A 19,679-nucleotide genomic window follows, 5' to 3' on the forward strand; every position below is an offset into this window, starting at 1 on the left:
AGCAGTATTCCTTTGTCAACTCTAAGTTCAAGCCTCTCTGAAACTTTAGTCAGAGACCACAGACAGACAATATATAAAGCAGAGATGAGATAAGATTACCCATCCTCACTATAGTATCTATAATACCATTTTACATAGCAGCTGGAGAACAGAAGACATAAGAGGCAGAATAAAGATAACTGAAATAAGTAGTGCTTTACACTTTACAAAGCATCCAATACCTGATTGCATTTGACTTACCTTAGGTCTATCAGGGTGATACTTTGTTTTATACTTGAATAAACAAAGAATCAGATAGAGTAATTTTACCCAAGGCCGTTCAGCTAGAAGTTGAACAAGGATTCACGTCTTAATTTATCTGACTGTAGATACCTGTTTCATCCTGATATATCACAGAAACTTACATTCACTGCAGTTTTTGTCTTCCCAGGCAACTTGTCTGCCCAGTTAAGTATTCTTTGCAGATCAAATGTAGAATCCCACAGAGCATGTATTCAGTTGCCATATAGTGTTGAAGATTGGAGGAGAAAATGCAATCCAGAGCCTATTGTTCATCTTGGTTGACTGTGGTCTTTGGCTTCCTGAAGACCCTTAATGGAAATCACAGACATATAACAGGGGAAGGAGATGAAGGAAAGTTTAAATTGCTAGTTATAAAATCAGATGATAGAGCTTTTAAGCCATTACATAATCAATACACTTAACAGCAAAACTTTGTGGTCTATTGTTAATGTGGAGGATATTAAAAACCCAGTGCATGCTGGGGATTCCATATTCAGTTAATAGCTATGATTTGCATACAACTTGGAGGTTGTTAGCTTGGTCAGGGCCGATCATGAATCTGAGACAAGGAGAGGTAGGTGGAATGGGGGTACATTTCTTCTGAGTGTGTAACCCTGCTCCAGATAGGGAAATGTAAATTTAAGCCCATGTATTTTTTTTAATTTTTATTTATTTATGATAGTCACAGAGAGAGAGAAAGAGAGAGAGAGGCAGAGACATAGGCAGATGGAGAAGCAGGCTCCATGCACCAGGAGCCCAATGTGGGATTCGATCCAGGGTCTCCAGGATCGCGCCCTGGGCCAAAGGCAGGCGCTAAACTGCTGCACCACCCAGGGATCCCAAGCCCATGTATTTTTTAAAAAATGTATTTTTGTGGGGGTTTCTCCTAGTGGGTATGTAGAACATATTTTTGACAATTAAGTGACACTTGTATTCATTTAGTTGGTCAAGCCAAGAATCCCCAAAGTCAACATATTGGTAAGTCTTGTCTATTTTGTCTCCTAAATTGCTGTAACTGATTCATTTGTTTCTATCTTTATTGCTACCACCCCAGCATTAAAAAAAATCAGCAGTTCTTTTCCTGGACAAGAATGGTAGCCTCCTGATCACTCTCCTTGCATCTACTCTAGCCCTTTACACTTGATTCTTCATGAAGAAAAGTAATGCTTTAAAAATATAAATTAGACTTACAGTTCAGATGAAATGTGACAAACTCATCTCTCTTTAGAGATAAACACTGTAAATAATAAAAAAGATAATAGAAGGACTAAAAAAGATAGAAAGGAGAAGGCAATCTGGAAAAGAACAGAGCAACAAAGCAACTGGGCATCTTCACAACACCCAGCCTAGCAGACCACAGCCCAAGATCAAAGAGGAGCCCTAGTGACAAACCCAGATAGGCCTAGAGGCAAAAAGAGTAATTGGGCCCTGCTGATATCAAGTGCCCAGAGAAGCTGGTCATCATCTATTTTGGTCAGAGACTCCCTTGTCCTTCATTAGACACTGGAAAGGACCTGCAAGAGGAATCTTAGCATACCAAGCTGCCCAACCCAGGAAACACTGTTTTGCTGCATGCTGGAGAATCCTTTTCACCTACCAGAGAAAATAAATGGCTCTGTCAGGGATCAACAGAAGCACTAATGACACCAGAGAAACCAAGAAAAACAAAATACCACAGTAAAGTCTCTGAAAATTACATTATAGTTGGAAAACAAAATTATGCCAGGATCTGTGTGCTAAATATAAACAGGGTAGGTACCTCCTAAGCCAGATTGTTTAAATAGGCTTCAAAATCCCATCATATCAAGAACCATAAAAACTACAATGTGAATGAGGAGATGATCACAAGACACAAAAACTGAAATGAATCAGCTGTTCAAATTATCTGAAAAAGGATTTTAAAACAGCTGTTATACAATTATTTCGAGAAACAATTACAAATATTCCTGAGACTGCACCAGTTCACATTCCCACCAACAGTGTATGAGGGTTCCCTTTTCTCCGCATCCTCTCCAACATTTGTTGTTTCCTGCCTTGTTAATTTTCCCCATTCTCACTGGTGTGAGGTGGTATCTCATTGTGGTCCTGAGACAAATAAAAAAATAAAAAATTCAGCAAAGCAATAAGTTTTTATGCACACGCAAAAAAAGGAAAGTAAAAAATAACTGAAATAAAAACTTCACTGGATAGGCTCGATAGTAGAGTTAGGGATGACAGAAGATAGAATTAGTGTATTTGAGGGAAAATCAGTATAAGTTACTCAATGCAAATGAGAAAATGGACTGAGTTGATAAGACCCAGGAACTTATACAACAAAAGCAGCAGATCCAGCATTTATTATCATAGGATTTCTAGAGGAAAAGAAAGATGATAGGATTGAAAGACTATTCAAAGAAATAATGTTGGAAAACTTTCCAAATCTGGAAAAGATATGTCTACAGGCTCAAAAAACTGAGTGAACCTAAAATAGGTAAACACAAAGAAATATATGCCATGGCATAGCATATCTAACTTTTAAAAAGTGAAATGAAAGAAAAAAGATTTAAAATGTCCAAAGAGAAACAGTATATATTTTAAAAATATACATTTTTTACTTATTTATTCATGACACACACACACACACACACACACACACACACGGGGGGGGGCAGAGACACAGGCAGAGGGAGAAGCAGGCTTCATGCAGGGAGCCCGACATGGGACTTGATTCCAGGACTCCAGGACCACACCCTGGGCCAAAGGCAGTGCTAAACTGCTAAGCCATCCAGGCTGTCCCAAGAAACAATATATTACTTAGAGGGGAACATCAATTTGAATGACAATGGGTTTCTATCTGAAGCCCTAGAGGTCATAAGGAAGTAGCATTACATTTTCAAGTGCTGAAAAAGAGAACTGTAAGTCACAAATTATATAACCAGGGAAACTATCCTTCAGGACTAAAGAGAAAATAAAGACATTCTCAGACAAAGAAAACTAACAGAATTTGTTGCTAGCAGACCCACCCTTAAAATATGCTAAAAGAAAGTTGTTCAAACAGAAAAGACAACTGATGACAGAGACAATCTTAGAACATCAGAAAGGGAGAAAGAAAAATAGAAAATGCAAAAATAAAGGTAAAGGAGGATATAAAAGATCTGAATAAAAAAAAATAAAAAAAATAAAAGATCTGAATAATACAGTCAGAAGTATCTGACATATATATAACACTTCACCAAGAAAAGCAGGGACGCCTAGGTGGCTCAGGGGTTGAGCATCTGCCTTCAGCTCAGGTCGTGATCTTGGGGTCCTAGGATCAAGTCCCACATCAGGTTAACCACAGAGGCCTGATTCTCCCTCTGCCTATGTCTCTGCCTCTCTATGTCTCTCATGAATAAACAAATAAAATCTTTAAAAATTTTGTAAAAAAGCAGAATACATTTATCCACATCATCATAGAACATTCATCAAGATAGACCACATAGTGGACAATTAAGCAAACATCAACAAGTCTAAAATGATTGAAATCATACACTGTGTTTGCTCTGAACACAATGGAACCATATTAGAAATTAATAACAGAAAAACAACAGGAACATCTCTAAACACACAGGAATCAAGCAATACATTTCTAAATAATTAATGAAACCAAGAAGACATCTCAAAATACAATTAAAATATGGACTTGATTAAACGTAAAGACAAAATAAATCAAAATGTTTGGGATACATTTATAACAGTGCTGAGAGGGAAACTTATAGAAATAAAGTGCATTAGAAAAGATAAAAGAGGTACCTGTGTGGCTCAGTCAGTTATGCATCTGACTCTTGGTTTCAGCTGAGGTCATGATCCCAGAGCCATTAGATCAAGCCTGGCATTGGCTCCATTCTTAGCGGGGAGTCTGCTTCTTTCCCTCTCCCTCCATCTCCTTCTATCCCTCCCTCACTCACGTTGTCTAAATAAATAATTTTTTTTAGGAGGAAAAGTCTTAATTTGATAAAAATAAGTTCATACATAAAGAAACTATAAATAGAAGAGAAAGTAAATTTGAAGCAAACAAAATGAAGGAAAACATACAGCTTAGAGAAATAAACTAAAAACTGAGGGGGGCACTTTATGGGATCAGCACTGGGTGTTATTCTGTATGTTGGCAAATTGAACACCAATAAAAAATAAATTTATTATTAAAAAGCAGAAAAATAATAGAGAAAATAAATGAAACAAAAATTGGTCCTTTAAAAAAGGCAATAAAATATAAAATTGAAAACTAACAAGACTGATAAAGATAAAAGTAATAGAAAATATACAAACCACCATTATTAGAATTGAAATGAGTTATCATTGCAAACTGTATTCACAGCTGGTGACATCACCAAGATGGCAACAAAGGTCATTCCAATTTAAGTCTTCCTCACAAGAAGACCAACTAGAAACTATCCATAAAGAAAATGCCACTGGAAAATCCCAGAACCTAGAGGTGAGGCAGAAGTACCACACTAGATCAGAGAGATGGAGAATAACTGTATTAGTAGGGTAAAAGAGAGGGTGCCTGGCTAGCTCAGTTGGAAGAGCATGAGACTCTTGATCACAGGGTTGTGATTTTGAGACACACATTGGCCTAAAGCCTATTTAAAAAAGAAGAAAAGGAAGGAAGGAAGGAAGGAAGGAAGGAAGGAAGGAAGGAAGGAAGGAAGGAAGGAAGGAAGGAAGGGGAAGAGTTTCATTTTGCTCATATCACAATTCCCCCAGTCTTGCACAGTGTCCCATGGAGAGGACCTCTCTGGGTCTATGGTTTAGCAGTGAGAGAAGAGAGTCCAAGGTGAACATCTGGTTATTCCAGAGTTGTAATGTTTCCTGGGAGGCCCACTCAGGTCTCACCTCATGAGGATCATTGTGAAATCTTCAGGGCTGAAACACCGGGGATCAGATACAGACATAGAATGGGGATTGGATTTGTAGTAACCAAACTTAAATTTTGGTGGACTGTATTCCTATTTGCATCAGTACTCAAGTCTATCCAATAGCTCTTTTCATTTACAGAGCCAAGAGGTGACCCTGTCTGTCCAATGAGCTTAATTGGCAGTTCTGCCTGAATTGGGTGTTTAGCATATTGACCCATGGAACTTATTCTATTGCTCCACCTGAGTAGGAAAGCAAACTTACAACCCTACCTAACTGCTGAGCATAGCCTCCAATTCATGCTTGGCCAGAGAACCTAGGAAGCTGAGGAGTCTCTTCTAACACCCCACTCAGGCAGGAAAACAAGACAGCTCCCTGATCATTTGGTTTTTATTTTTATTTATTTAATTTTATTTAATTCTATATAGTTAACATGGTTTTATATTAGTTTAAAGTGTACAAGAATTATTCAACAGTTCATCACATCACCCAGTGCTCATCATGACAAGTGCACTCCTTAATCCCCATCCCCAATTTCACTTATCCCACCCAATTCACCTCTGGTAACCATCAGTTTGCTCTCAATAGGGAAGAGTCTGTTTCTACATTTGTCTCTCTTCTCTCTTTTCTTTTTGCTCCTTTATTTTGTTTCTTACATTCAATAAATGAGTGACACCATATGACATTTTTCTTTCTTACACTGTCATAGTTCAATTAACATTTTATTTTCTAGTTCTATCCATGTTATTACAAATGTCAAGATTTTATTCTTTTTATGACTGAATAATATTCTTGTGTATATACACTAAATCTTCTTTATCCATTCATGTATCCATGGACACATGACCTGCTTCCATAATTTAGCCATTGTAAATAATGCTGCTATTACCATAGGGGTGCATGTGTCCCTTTGAATTGGTGTTTTTACATTTTCGGGGGGGAGTAAATAACCAATATGACTAATGGTCATAGAGAAGTTCTCTTTTTAGATTGCGAGGAACTCCATACCGTTTTGCGCAGTGACTGTACCAGTTTGCATTCTCACTATGAGTGTATGAGGGTCCATTTTTCTGCACATCCTTGCTAACACCAGTAGTTTCTTGTGTTGTTGATTTTAGCCACTTGTATAGGTGTGAGGTGATATCAAATTGTAGTTTTTATTTGCATTTCCCTAATGATGAGTAATGTTGGGCATCTTTTAATGTGTCTGTTGGCCATCTAGATCTTTTCCTTGGAGAAATGTGCAATCACGTCTTCTGCCCCTTTTTAAATTGGATTGTTTTTTGGATATTGATTTGAATAATTTATTTATATGTCTTGGATACTAACCTTTTATCAGATATATCATTTGCAAATTTCTTCTTCCATTCAGGAGGTTGCCTTTTAGATTTTTTCAATTGTTTTCTTCATTGAGCAGAAACATTTTATTTTGAAATGGGCCCAACAGTTTATTTTTGTTTTTGTTTCCCTTGCCTCAGGAGACATATCTAGAAAGAATTTGTTACAGCTGGTGTCAGAGACATTCCTACTTATGCTCTCTTCTCAGATTCTTATGGTTTCAGTCTCATACTTGGGTCTTTAATACATTTTGAATGTATTTTTGTGTATGGTATAAGAAACTGGTCCAGTTTCTTTCTTTTGCATGTAGCTGATAAGTTTTCCCAACGCCACTTGTTGTAGAGAGTGTCTTATCTCTCATTGGATATATTTCCTGCTTTGCCAAAAGTTATATGGCCATACAAGAGTGGGTTTATTTCTGTATTTTCCATTCTATTCCATTGATTTATATGTCTATTTTTGTGCCAGTGCCACACTGTTTTGATTACTACATCTTTGTAGTATAATTTGACATCTGGAATTGGAGAAAACAAATAATGCAAGGGTACAAGTAGAAAAGTGACCACTTTTTGGAAGGTAGAAGGTGTGGAAACTTGAATCTGTGTAATATAGCTGTGGATACAGCAGAGGGGAGGAAGCCTGCTTAAGGAGGCTAACACAAAGTATTATAAGGAGCATAGTGCAAAGTTGGAGCTCTTAGAAGTTTGCTACAGTAGGGGATGTGTCTGGCTTAAAGGCACACAGGTGGCAAAGAGGGCAGAATCCCAGGTATGACACAATGGTTTGAAGATCGCCTGGGTCACAAGAACAGGTGGGATCTAAGTTTTTCACTGTTATTCGGCATAGGGGTGTGGAAACAAGTTGAAAACAGTAAGTCTAGGTGCCAGCTTTCTGTTCTCTATGGCCATAAACTGCAAACAACTGTGTGGTCATGCGACCACTTTCCTGGATGGGTCCAGCAAAAGGCAAAAGTCTGGAAAGACCTTAGGAGGAACAGTGTGGGTCCGTGCCACAGGAATCCCTAAAAGTTGGAGTTGTGAAACTCAGTCATGGGCCTGAGATAGAAAACAAAACAAAACTTCAGACACAGGCAGGATGAATACAGGGTTCTGACAGAAACTGGAGAGATGAGAGTTATTGATTGCTCTTCTGTAAGGGTTCGCTGAAGAGCTAGGGGCATGAATTTTCAGGTCCAGACCTAGAAAGCTGGGCACCATAACATTCATTCCACCTATCAGTGCTGATATCAATGCAGATATGAGTAAGATGTCTTAAATAGAATTTAAAACAATGATTATAAAAATACTAGCTAGGGTTGAAAAAAGCATAGAAGAGAGTGGAAAAATCTTTTACTGTAGAGATAAAGGAACTAAAGTCCAGTCAAGCCAAAATTTTAAATACTGTAACTCAGAGGCAGTCTCAAGTGGTGGCCATAAAAACAAGGATAGAAAATCAGAAGAGCAAATAAGTGATAACAGAAGCTAAAATTATGGAAAATAATAAAGCTGAAAAGAAGAGGGAACAAAACTTTTATATCACAAAGGTAGGCCTCGGTAACTCAGCAATTCCATAAGGCAAAATAATATCCATATCATAGGAGTCCCAGAAGAAAAACAGGAAAAAGGGGCAGAAGGCTTGTTTGAACAAATTCTAGCTGAGAACTTCCCTAATCTGGGGAAAGAGTCCAAGAGGCACAGAAAACTCTTCTCAAAATCAACAAAAACATGCCAATTCCACAACATATCATAGAAAAACTCGCAAAATACAAATATAAAGAGAGAATTGGGATAAGTCATTATCATATAGGACACATAAAGCTGGCAGCAGACCTGTCAACAGAGACCTGGCAGGCCAGAAAGGAGAGGCATGATATATTTAATGTGCTAAATGGGGGGAAAAAAACATGCAGCCAAGAATACTTTACCCAGCAAGGCTGTCATTCAGAACAGGATAGATAAAGAGTTTTTAAGACAAAAAATAAAGGAATTTGTGAAGACTAAACCAGCCTTAAAGAAATAAGTGGGACCCTTGGTGTGGAAAAAGAGACCTAAAGTAACAAACTCTAGAAATGAACAGAGACAAGCTACAGGAGAAGAGACCTTACAGGTGATACAATGGCACTAAATTTATATCCTTTAATAATTACTTTGAGTGTAAATGAAATGAATGCTCCAGTTGAAAAACATAGAGTATCAGAATGGAAAAAAATTGATCAATATGCTGCTTAAAAGACATTCATTTTAGACCCTGGGATACCTCCAGATTGAAAGTGAGGGGGTGGAATAACATTTATTATGCTAATTAACATCAAAAGCAAGATGGAGTAGCCATACTTTTATTAGACATACTAGATTTTAAACCAAAGACCATAGATTTTAAACCATAAGAAATGAAGGACACTATATCATAATAAAGGTGTCTCTCCAACCAGAAGATCTAACAACTGTAAATATTTATGGTCCTAATTTGGGAGCAACCAAATATTTAAATCAATTGATAACAAACTTAAAGAAACTTATTAATAGGGATCCCTGGGTGGCGTAGCGGTTTGGCGCCTGCCTTTGGCCCAGGGCGCGATCCTGGAGACCCGGGATCAAATCCCACATCAGGCTCCTGGTGCATGGAGCCTGCTTCTCCCTCTGCCTGTCTCTCTCTCTCTCTCTCTCTCTCTCTCTGTGACTATCATAAATAAAAAAAAATTAAGAAACTTATTAATAATAATACAATAATAGTAGAGGACTTTAACATTGCACTCACAGCAATAGACATTTCACCTTAGCAGAAGATCTACAAGGAAACAAGGGATTTGAATGACAAACTGGACTAGATGAACTTAACAGATATATACAGAACATTTCATCCTAAAGCAGGAGGTACACATTCTTTTAGAGTTCACATGGAACATTCTCTAGAATAGATCATGTACTGGGTCACAAATAAGGCCTCAAATGGTATAAAAAGTTGGAGATCGGGTAGCCAGGGTGGCTTAGTGGTTTAGCGTCTTCTGCCTTTGGCCCAGGGCATGATCCTGGAGACCCGGGATTGAGTCCCATGTCAGGCTTCCTGCATGGAGCCTGCTTCTCCCTCTGCCTGTGTCTCTGCCTCCCCCACTCTGTGTCTCTTGTGAATAAGTAAATAAAATCTTTAAAAAAAACAGTATTTGTTTTTGAAAAATGTTGGAGATCATACCATGCAGATTTTCAGACCACAATGCTATGAAACTTGAACTCAATTATAAGAAGAAATTTGTAAGGGCCACAAATACATGGAGATTAAAGAACATCCTACTAAAGAATGATGGTTCAACTAGGAAATTTAAAATAATTTTAAAAAATACATGGAAGGAAATGAAAATCAAAACACAACAGTTCAGAGCCTTTGAGATGCAGTGAAGGTGATCCAAAGAGGGAAGTATATAGCAATATGGGCCTTCCTTAAGAAGCTAGAAAAGTCTCAAAAACACAACCCAACTTTACACCTAAGGGGCTGGAAAAAGAAAATCAAATAAAGTCTAACTCCAGCAGGAGAAGAGAATTAATAAAGATTACATCAGAAATCCATGATATACTTCACCCACGTTGAAGCAAATGGTGGGTATTTGTCATTTCTAATAGCTGAGTAATATTCCATTGTATACATAAACCACATCTTCTTTATCCATTCATCTTTCGTTGGACACTGAGGCTCCTTCCACAGTTTGGCTATCGTGGCCATTGCTGCTATAAACATCGGGGTGCAGGTGTCCCGGCGTTTCATTGCATTTGTATCTTTGGGGTAAATCCCCAACAGTGCAATTGCTGGGTCGTAGGGCAGGTCTATTTTTAACTGTTTGAGGAACCTCCACACAGTTTTCCAGAGTGGCTGCACCAGTTCACATTCCCACCAACAGTGTATGAGGGTTCCCTTTTCTCCACATCCTCTCCAACATTTGTTGTTTCCTGCCTTGTTAATTTTCCCCATTCTCACTGGTGTGAGGTGGCATCTCATTGTGGTTTTGATTTGTATTTCCCTGATGGCAAGTGATGCAGAGCATTTTCTCATATGCATGTTGGCCATGTCTATGTCTTCCTCTGTGAGATTTCTCTTCATGTCTTTTGCCCATTTCATGATTGGATTGTTTGTTTCTTTGGTGTTGAGTTTAAGAAGTTCTTTATAGATCTTGGAAACTAGCCCTTTATCTGATATGTCATTTGCAAATATCTTCTCCCATTCTGTAGGTTGTCTTTGAGTTTTGTTGACTGTATCCTTTGCTGTGCAAAAGCTTCTTATCTTGATGAAGTCCCAATAGTTCATTTTTGCTTTTGTTTCTTTTGCCTTCGTGGATGTATCTTGCAAGAAGTTACTGTGGCCGAGTTCAAAAAGGGTGTTGCCTGTGTTCTTCTCTAGGATTTTGATGGAATCTTCAGTCGGAGAAGGACAAACATTATATGTTCTCATTCATTTGGGGAATATAAATAATAGTGAAAGGGAATATAAGGGAAGGGAGAAGAAATGTGTGGGAAATATCAGAAAGGGAGACAGAACGTAAAGACTGCTAACTCTGGGAAACGAACTAGGGGTGGTAGAAGGGGAGGAGGGCAGGGGGTGGGAGTGAATGGGTGATGGGCACTGGGGGTTATTCTGTATGTTAGTAAATTGAACACCAATAAAAAATAAATTAAAAAAAAAGAAATCCATGATATAGAAATTGAAGAAAAAAACAGTAAAACAGATCAACAAAACTAGGAGCTGGTTCTTTGAAAGAATTAACAAGATGGTAAACACTTAGACTTATCAAAAAGAAGAGAGAGGATCAGAATAAATAAAATTGTGAATTAAAGAGATCATTGCAAACACTGCAGAAATACAAACATTTATAAGAGAATATTATGAGCCATTACATGCCAACAAATTAGGCAATCTGGAAGAAATGGATGCATTCCTAAAAACATATTAAGTACTAAAACTGAAACAAGAAGAAATAAAAAAAAATCTGAACATATCCATAACCTGCAAAGAAATTGAATCAGTACTCAAAAATCTCCCAATAAACAAGAGTCCAGGGCCAATGGATTCCAAGGGGAATTATAGCAAACATTTAAAGAATTGTTATGTGTTCTTCTGAAACTGTTCCAAAAAATAGAAATGGTAGAAAAAGTTCCAAACTCATCCTATGAGGCCAACACTACCTGATCCCCAAACCAGAAAAGACCCCACTAAAAAGAAGAATCACAGATCAATATCCCTGAGGAACATGGATGCAAAAATTATCAACAAGATATGAGTTAATTGGATACAATAGTACATTAAAAGGATTATTCACCAGGACCAAGTGGGATTTATTCCTAGGCTGCAGGGGTCATTCAACATCTACCAATCAATCATAATCAACGTGCTACAACACATTATTTAAGAAAGGGTAAGAACCATATGGTCCTCTCAATAGATGCAGAAGTATTTGACAAAATAAAGCATCCTTTCTTGATAAAAACCCTCCACAAAACAGGGATAGAGTGAACACACTTCAACCTTATAAAGGCCATATGCAAAAGACTCACAACTAATGTCATCCTCAATGGGGAAAAACTGAGAGCTTTTCCCCTAAGGTCAGGAACATGACAGGGATATCCTTTCTCACTGCTGTTGTTTGACATAGTACTGGAAGTCCTAGTCTCAGCAATCAGACAGCAAAAAGGAATAAAAGGTATCCAAATTGGCAAGGAAGATGTCAAACCTTCACTATTTTCAGATGACATGATACTCTATGTAGAAAACCCGAAGGACTACACAAAATTTTTTTAAAAATTGCTAGAACTCATACATGACTTCAGAAAAGTTGTAGGATATAAGATCAATGTGCAGAAATTTGTTGCATTTCTACACACCAATAATGTAGCAGAAAGAGAAATCAAGGAATTGATCCCATTTACAATTGTGCAGAAAAAAAGACACCTCAGAATAAAATTAACCAAAGAGGTAAAAGATCTATATTCTGAAAAGTATAGTAAGCATGTGAAAGAAATTGAGGGAGACACCAAGAAATAGAAAAACACTCCATGTTAATGGATTGGAAGAACAAATATTGCTAAAATATCTACACTACCCAAAGCAATCTACACATTTAATGCAATTTTTTCAAAATAACACAAACATTTTTCACAGAGCTGGAACAAATAGTTCTGAAATTTTTATAGAACTAGAAAAGATCCAGAATAGCCAAAGTAAAGTTGAAAAAGAAAACCAAAGCTGGAGGCATCACAATGCCAGACTTCAAGCTGTACTACAAAGCTGTAATAATCAAGGCAGCATGATACTGTGACAAAAACAGACATATAGATCAATGGAACAGAATAAATAACCTAGAAATGGACCCTTCACTCTATGGTCATCTAATAGTTGATAAAGCAGGAAAGAACGTCCAATGGGGGAATAAAAAGTCTCTTCAGGAAATGGTGTTGGGGAAAATTGTACAGCTAAATTCAGAAGAATGAAACTGGACCACTTTCTCAACCATACACAAAAATAGACTCATAATGGATTAAAGACCTAAATGTGAGACAGGAATCCATCAAAATCCTAGAGGATAACTCACACAGCAACACCCCCCCTTTTTTTTTTACCTCAACTGCAGCAACTTTTTACTAGACAGATGTTCAAAGGCAAGAGAAACAAAAGCAAAAAAGAACTTCTAGCACTTTATCAGGATAAAAGTCTTTTGCACAGCAAAGGAAGCAATCAATAGAACCACACGTCAACCTACAGAATGGACAGGAGATATTTGCAGATGACTTAGCAGATAAAAGGCTAATGTACAAAATCTGGAAGGAACTTATCAAGCTTAACACCCAAAAAACAAAAAATCCAGTTGAGAAATGGGCAGAAGACATGAATAGACATTTATTCAAAGAATACATACAAATGGCTACAGGCAGATGAAAAAAATATTCAAAATCATTCATCATCAGAGAAATATAAATCAAAACCACAATGAGATACCACCTCACAATTTTCAGAATGGCTATAATGAACAAATCAGGAGAAAATAGATGTTGGTGAGTATGTGGAGAAAGGGGAACCCTCTTACACTATTGCTGGGAATCAAACTGGTTCAGCCACTCCAGAAATCAGTATGGAGTTTCCTCAAAACTTAAATTTAGAACTTCTGTATGACTCAGCTATTGCACTACTAGGTATTTATCCAAAGGATACAGAAGTAGTGTTTTTATAGAGCACAAGCACCTGTGTTTATAGCAGCAATGTCCACAATTGCCAAAATATATAGAAAGTCCAGATGTCCATTAATGGATGAGTGCATAAAGAAGTGGTACACATACACACACACACACACACACACGCACACACACACACACACACACTGGAATATTACTCAGCCATCAAAAAAGAATGAAACCTTTCCATTTGCAAGGACATAGTTGGAACTAGAGTATATTATGCTAGTCAAAATAAGTCACTCATAGAAAGACAAATACTATATGATTTCACTCATGTGGAATTTAAGAAACAAAATAGATAAACATAAAAGAAGGCAAGGAAAAATAAAATAAGATAAAAACAGAGAGAGCCAAACCATAGGAGACTCTAACTAGGAAACAGAGGGTTGCTAGAGTGGTGGTGGATGGGGGATGAGGTAATTGAGTGATGAGAATTAAGGAAGGCACTTGATGTTATGAGTACTGGGTGTTATAAGCAACTGCGAATCACTAAATTCTACCCTGAGCCTAATAATACACTATTCATTAGTAACTTTAAATGAAAAAGAAGAAATTACAAATGTAAATATTTATGCACCCAATATCAGAGCACATAATATATGAAGCAAATACAAATAAAACCAAATGGAGAAATAAACAAATACAATAATAGGTCGTAACTGTAATACTTTACTCTCAACAATGGATAGACCATCCAGACAGAAAACCAATAAGAAACAGTGGATTTCAACAACATTATAGGTCAAATGGATCCAGTTTCACATACAGGACATTCCATAAAGCAGCACCAGAATACACATTAGTTTCAAATGTGTACTGACATATTTTTTAAATATTTTATTTATTTATTTCAGAAAGAGACTGAGTGAAGGGAGGGGCAGAAGGAGAGAGAGAGAATCTCAAGCAGACTCCATATAGTGAGTACAGAGCCCAATACAGGACTTAATTCCTCGACCCTAAGATCATGACCTGAGCCAAAACCAAGAGTCATATACTTAACTGACTGAGCCACTGATAATTTTTAAGGTAAAATGGATATCAGCCATAAAACAAGTCCAAAATTTCAAGAAGTTAGAAATTATATCAGATATATTTTTTGATCACTATTGTATGGAAGTAGATATCAATAACAGGAAGAAAACTGGAAAATACAAAAATACATGGAAATCAAAGTATACACTCCTGAACAACCAAGTATCATACACACACACAAATATCAAAAGTGAGACTAAGGGAAGATAAAAGAATAGGAGTATTCTGAGCTCACCTTGTCCCACAGATACACTTGAGGTAACAACTACGTTTATGTGACTAACTGTGAAAATGATCTGAAGACTAGCAGAACAAGCTTTCCACAGCGAATTGTAGAAAGAAAGCCGTATCAATAGGGTAAAAACGATAGAGAGGTGATTCAGAGCCAAACCTCCAGTGCAACTAACCACAGACAGGAGAGATATAACAAGCAAAAAAGCAAGAAGATCAGACCCCACAGCAGGCACCCCTGACACTAGGGAACTGTACTGAGAAGACAAAGTTCTCATAACATCTGGCTTTGAAAAAATAGTGGTGCTTAAATTTGCAGAGCTTTAAAATCAGTTGGCTTAACTCCAGGAGAGCCAGAAAGCATTAGGAATCTGAGTCCACACCCTTAGAGATAGATTATCAAATAACTCAGCCTGAGGGGATCCCTGGGTGGCTCAGTGGTTCAGCGCCTGCCTTTGGCCCAGGGCGTGATCCTGGAGTCCCGGGATGGAGTCCCACATCAGGATCCCGGCATGGAGCCTGCTTCTCCCTCCTCCTGTGTCTCTGCCTCTCTCTCTCTATGTCTATCATGAATAAATAAATAAATAAAATCTTTAAAAAAAATAACTCAGCCTGAAACACAGCACAGAACCAGCAATTGGAAAAAATATTATGGTATAATACACAAGATTTACTGACTAATCTTAGAACATCTCTAGAGGGTCAGGGATCTGCAGGAGAATTCACTAGGAACAAAAGCACTGCCGGTTGCCAAGAGCTGGTGTTTGCCATTTCTATTCCCCTCCCCCAACCTAGATTTTTGGAGGTTCTGGAAAATAACACTACATACTATGGACCAGCATTCCTCTGTGTATCTGCCTCCTCCATCTCACCTGACTGAGCAAGCATCCCTCCAAAGCAGTCTCTGACTCACCACACCTAACAGGCAGACTCCTGAAATTTAGTTCACCTACACCTGTGGCAGAGAAGAGAATTTCAGACACCTAAGCTTACTGTCAACCGTGCCTACCATTGAAACTGTGGTGGCTGCAATATCAACAGCCCTGAGAACAAATTTGGCCCAGAGTCCCCACAATAGGCAAAACAGGTTATTGCATCCAGCTGAGATGAAGGCAATTATGCCTGACACAAATGGATGGCACATACAGCTCACACAAAGGACACCCATGGAATACCTGGTTCTAGAGACCAAAGAGAATTGTTTTATAGGGCACCATATAACAACAGTTTCATCTACACAAGGCCCCTAGTTTCAAGACCAGGAAACATAGCTGAACTAAGTAAGACATAGAAACAAGGAAAGAGAAATAGAAAAAAAAGTCTTCATATGTCCCAAATGAAAGAACAAGGGAAAAATCACAGTAACACAACTAAATAAAATGGAAATAAACAATATGCCTGACAAGAATACAGAGTAATGGTCATAAATATACTCACAGAACTTGAGAAGTAAGTGGAAGAACTCAGTGAGAATTTCAACAAAAATATTGGAAATATAAAAAACAACCAGTCAGACAGGAAATATTTAGTAACTGAAAATTTAAAAATCTACAAAAAGTAATCAACACTATATTAGAAAATATGGAACTAGGGGATCCCTGGTGGCTTAGTGGTTTAGTGCCTGTGTTCACCCAGGCAGTATCCTGGAGTCCCAGGATGGAGTTCCACATCAGGCTCCCTGTATGGAGCCTTCTCCCTCTGGCTGTGTCTCTGCCTCTCTCTCTCTCTCTTTTTAATTTTTTTTCTCTCTCTTTCTTTCATGAATAAATGAATAAACTCTTACAAATCTTAAAAAAGAAAATATGGAACCAATAAATGATTAGGAAGACAAGGTACTGGAAAGCAATCAAGTCAGACAGTAAAATGAAAAAAAAATGAGAATAGGTTGAAACTCTGGACACCATTACGATTAACAACATTCACATTATAGGGATCCTGGAAGAAGAAGAGAGAGAAAGAAAATTTATTTGAAGAAATAATAGCTGAAAACTTCACAAATCTGTAGAAGAAAACAGAATTCAAATTCAGGAGGCACAGAGAGTTCCCAAAAACTCAACTAAAGAAGGTCAATATCAACACATACTAATAAAAATGCAGGGGGAAAAGTAGCAATAAAAACAGAAATAATAACAATTGTAACAATATTATGAAAACCTAATTCCAAAAAAAAATTGGAAAATTTAGAAGAAATAGATATTTCCTAAAATCATATAACCTGTCATAACAGGAAGAAATAGAAAATTTGAACAGACCAATTACCATCAATGATATTGAATCAGTAACCAAAAATTCCAAACAAGCCAGGAGAATACAGCTTTACAGGAAAATTCGACCAAATGTTTAAAGATGAGTTAATGCCTATACTTCTCAAAATTTCTCAAAAAATAGAAGAGGAAGGAAAATGTCCAAAGTCATTCTCATGAGGCTGATATCACTCTGATGACAAAATCAAAGACACCACAAAAAAAAGAGAACTACAGGCCAATATCTCTTATGAATATAGATGTAAAAATCCTCAACAAAATGTTAACAAACTGAATTCAACCATACATTAAAAAAATACTTCACCACAATCTATTGGGATTTATTCCTGGGTTACAAGGGTTGTTCAACATTCACAAATCAATCAATGTGATACATGACTCAATAAGAGAAAGGATAAGGACCACATGATCATTTAAATAGATGCAGAAAAACCATTTGACAAAATACAACATCAATTCATAATAAAAACTCTCAATAAAGTAGGTTTAGAGGGAACATGCCTCAATATAATAAAGGCCATATATGAAAAATCCACAACCAACATCACCCTTAATAGGGAAAAACTGAGAGCTTTTCCTCTAAGTTTGAAAAAAATATAAGGATTTTCACTGTCACCACTTTGTTTTATTTTCATTAGGATTGATTTTATTTATTTGAGAGATAAAGAGATTGTGATTGAGCATGAGCAAGGGGAGGAGCAAAAGGAGAGGGAGAGAATCTTAAGCAGACTCTGCACTGAGCATGGAGCCTGTCGTGAGACTCGACCTCACAACCCTGAGATCATGACCTGAGCTAAAATTAAGAGTGGGAAACTTAACTGACTGAGACACCCCAGGTGGCCCTAGCACCAGTTTTATTCAGCATAGTATGGGAAATCCTAACTACAGGAATCAGACATAAAATATTAGAAATAAAAAATATCAAAATCAGTAAGGAGGAATTAAAACTTTCACTACTTGCAGATGACATGATCCTGTATATAGACAACGTGAATGACACTACAAGAAAACTTCTAGAACTGATAAATTCAGTAAAGTCACAGGATACAAAATCAATGTACAGAAATGTGTTGCATTTCTATATACCAATAATGGAAGCAGCAGAAGGAGAAATTAAGAAAAACAACTCCATATATAATTGCACCAAAAATAATAAGATACCTAGAAATAAACCTAGCCAGAAAGATGAAAGAACTGTAAAACACTAATGAAAGAAAGTGAAGATGACATTAAGAAAAGACATTCTATGTTCGTGGATTGGAAGAACAATATTGCTATAATAGCTATACTGCTCAAATAAATTTGCACATTTAATGCAAGTCCTATCAAAACACCACCAGCATTTTCCAAGAACAAGAACAAACCTATACTTTGTTCAGAATCACAAAGACCCAAAATAGACAAAGCAATTTTGTAAGAAGAAAAATAAAATTGGAGGCTTCATAATTCTGGTCTTCAAATTATACTAAAAAGCTGTAGCCATCAAAACAGTATGATACTGGCCCAAAATAGACACATAGGTCATTAGAACAAAATAGAAATAAACCCCTGCAAAATGGTCAGTTAACTTATGAAAAAAGAGCCAAGAATATAGAATGAGGTAAGGACAGTCACTTCAATAAATGATGTTGCAAAAATTTGATAGTCACATGAAAAAAAAAACATTTTACCATAATCTTACATCATATACAAAATCATATAAAACCCATAAAAATGGAGGTATAGTCTTGAATGTAAGACCTGAAACCACAAAACTTCTAGAAAAAAAATGTAAGTTCTTAGACATTGATCTTGGCAATGACTTTTTGGATTTGACACTAAAGGCAAAGAAAATTAAAAAGAAGTAGAACAATAACAATGTGCCTGTCCCACCCAAGTGAGCTAATCTATTTTCAGTCTTGGTATTAATAAACTTCTGCCTCATTATATTTTTGCAAATAACATTCGTCATCATCTATCATTTTATTTGTTTTTGTCAGGGCTTGTGGTTCCAAGAATCAGAAACATTCTGTTGAGAAGCTGACAAGATGGAGGAGAAGTAGGGGTACTCAACACACATGGCTGCACCAAACTACTTAGATTACTTTCAAACCATCCTAAAAAAACTACAAATTCGACCTGAGATTTAAAGAAAGAAGAGCTGGAACACTACAGAGAGAAGGGTTTTCTCTTCTAACAAGAACATCTAGGGTGAAATTGACCTAGGTCATGGTTGATATTCTTGATTCAGCATGCTCATACAGCCACTCTGCACTGAGAAAAATGAGTAGAAAGAAGAACTCACTACAAAAGAAAGAATCAGAAACAGTACTCTTTCCCACAGAGTTACAGAATTTGGATTACAATTCAATGTCAGAAGGCCAATTCAGAAGCACAATATTAAAGCTACTGGTGGCTCTAGAAAAAACCATGAAGGAATCAAGAGAATTAATGACTGCAGAATTTG

The sequence above is a fragment of the Canis lupus genome, chromosome X (genome assembly GCF_011100685.1).
Source record: "Canis lupus familiaris isolate Mischka breed German Shepherd chromosome X, alternate assembly UU_Cfam_GSD_1.0, whole genome shotgun sequence".
Classification (NCBI taxonomy): domain Eukaryota; kingdom Metazoa; phylum Chordata; class Mammalia; order Carnivora; family Canidae; genus Canis; species Canis lupus.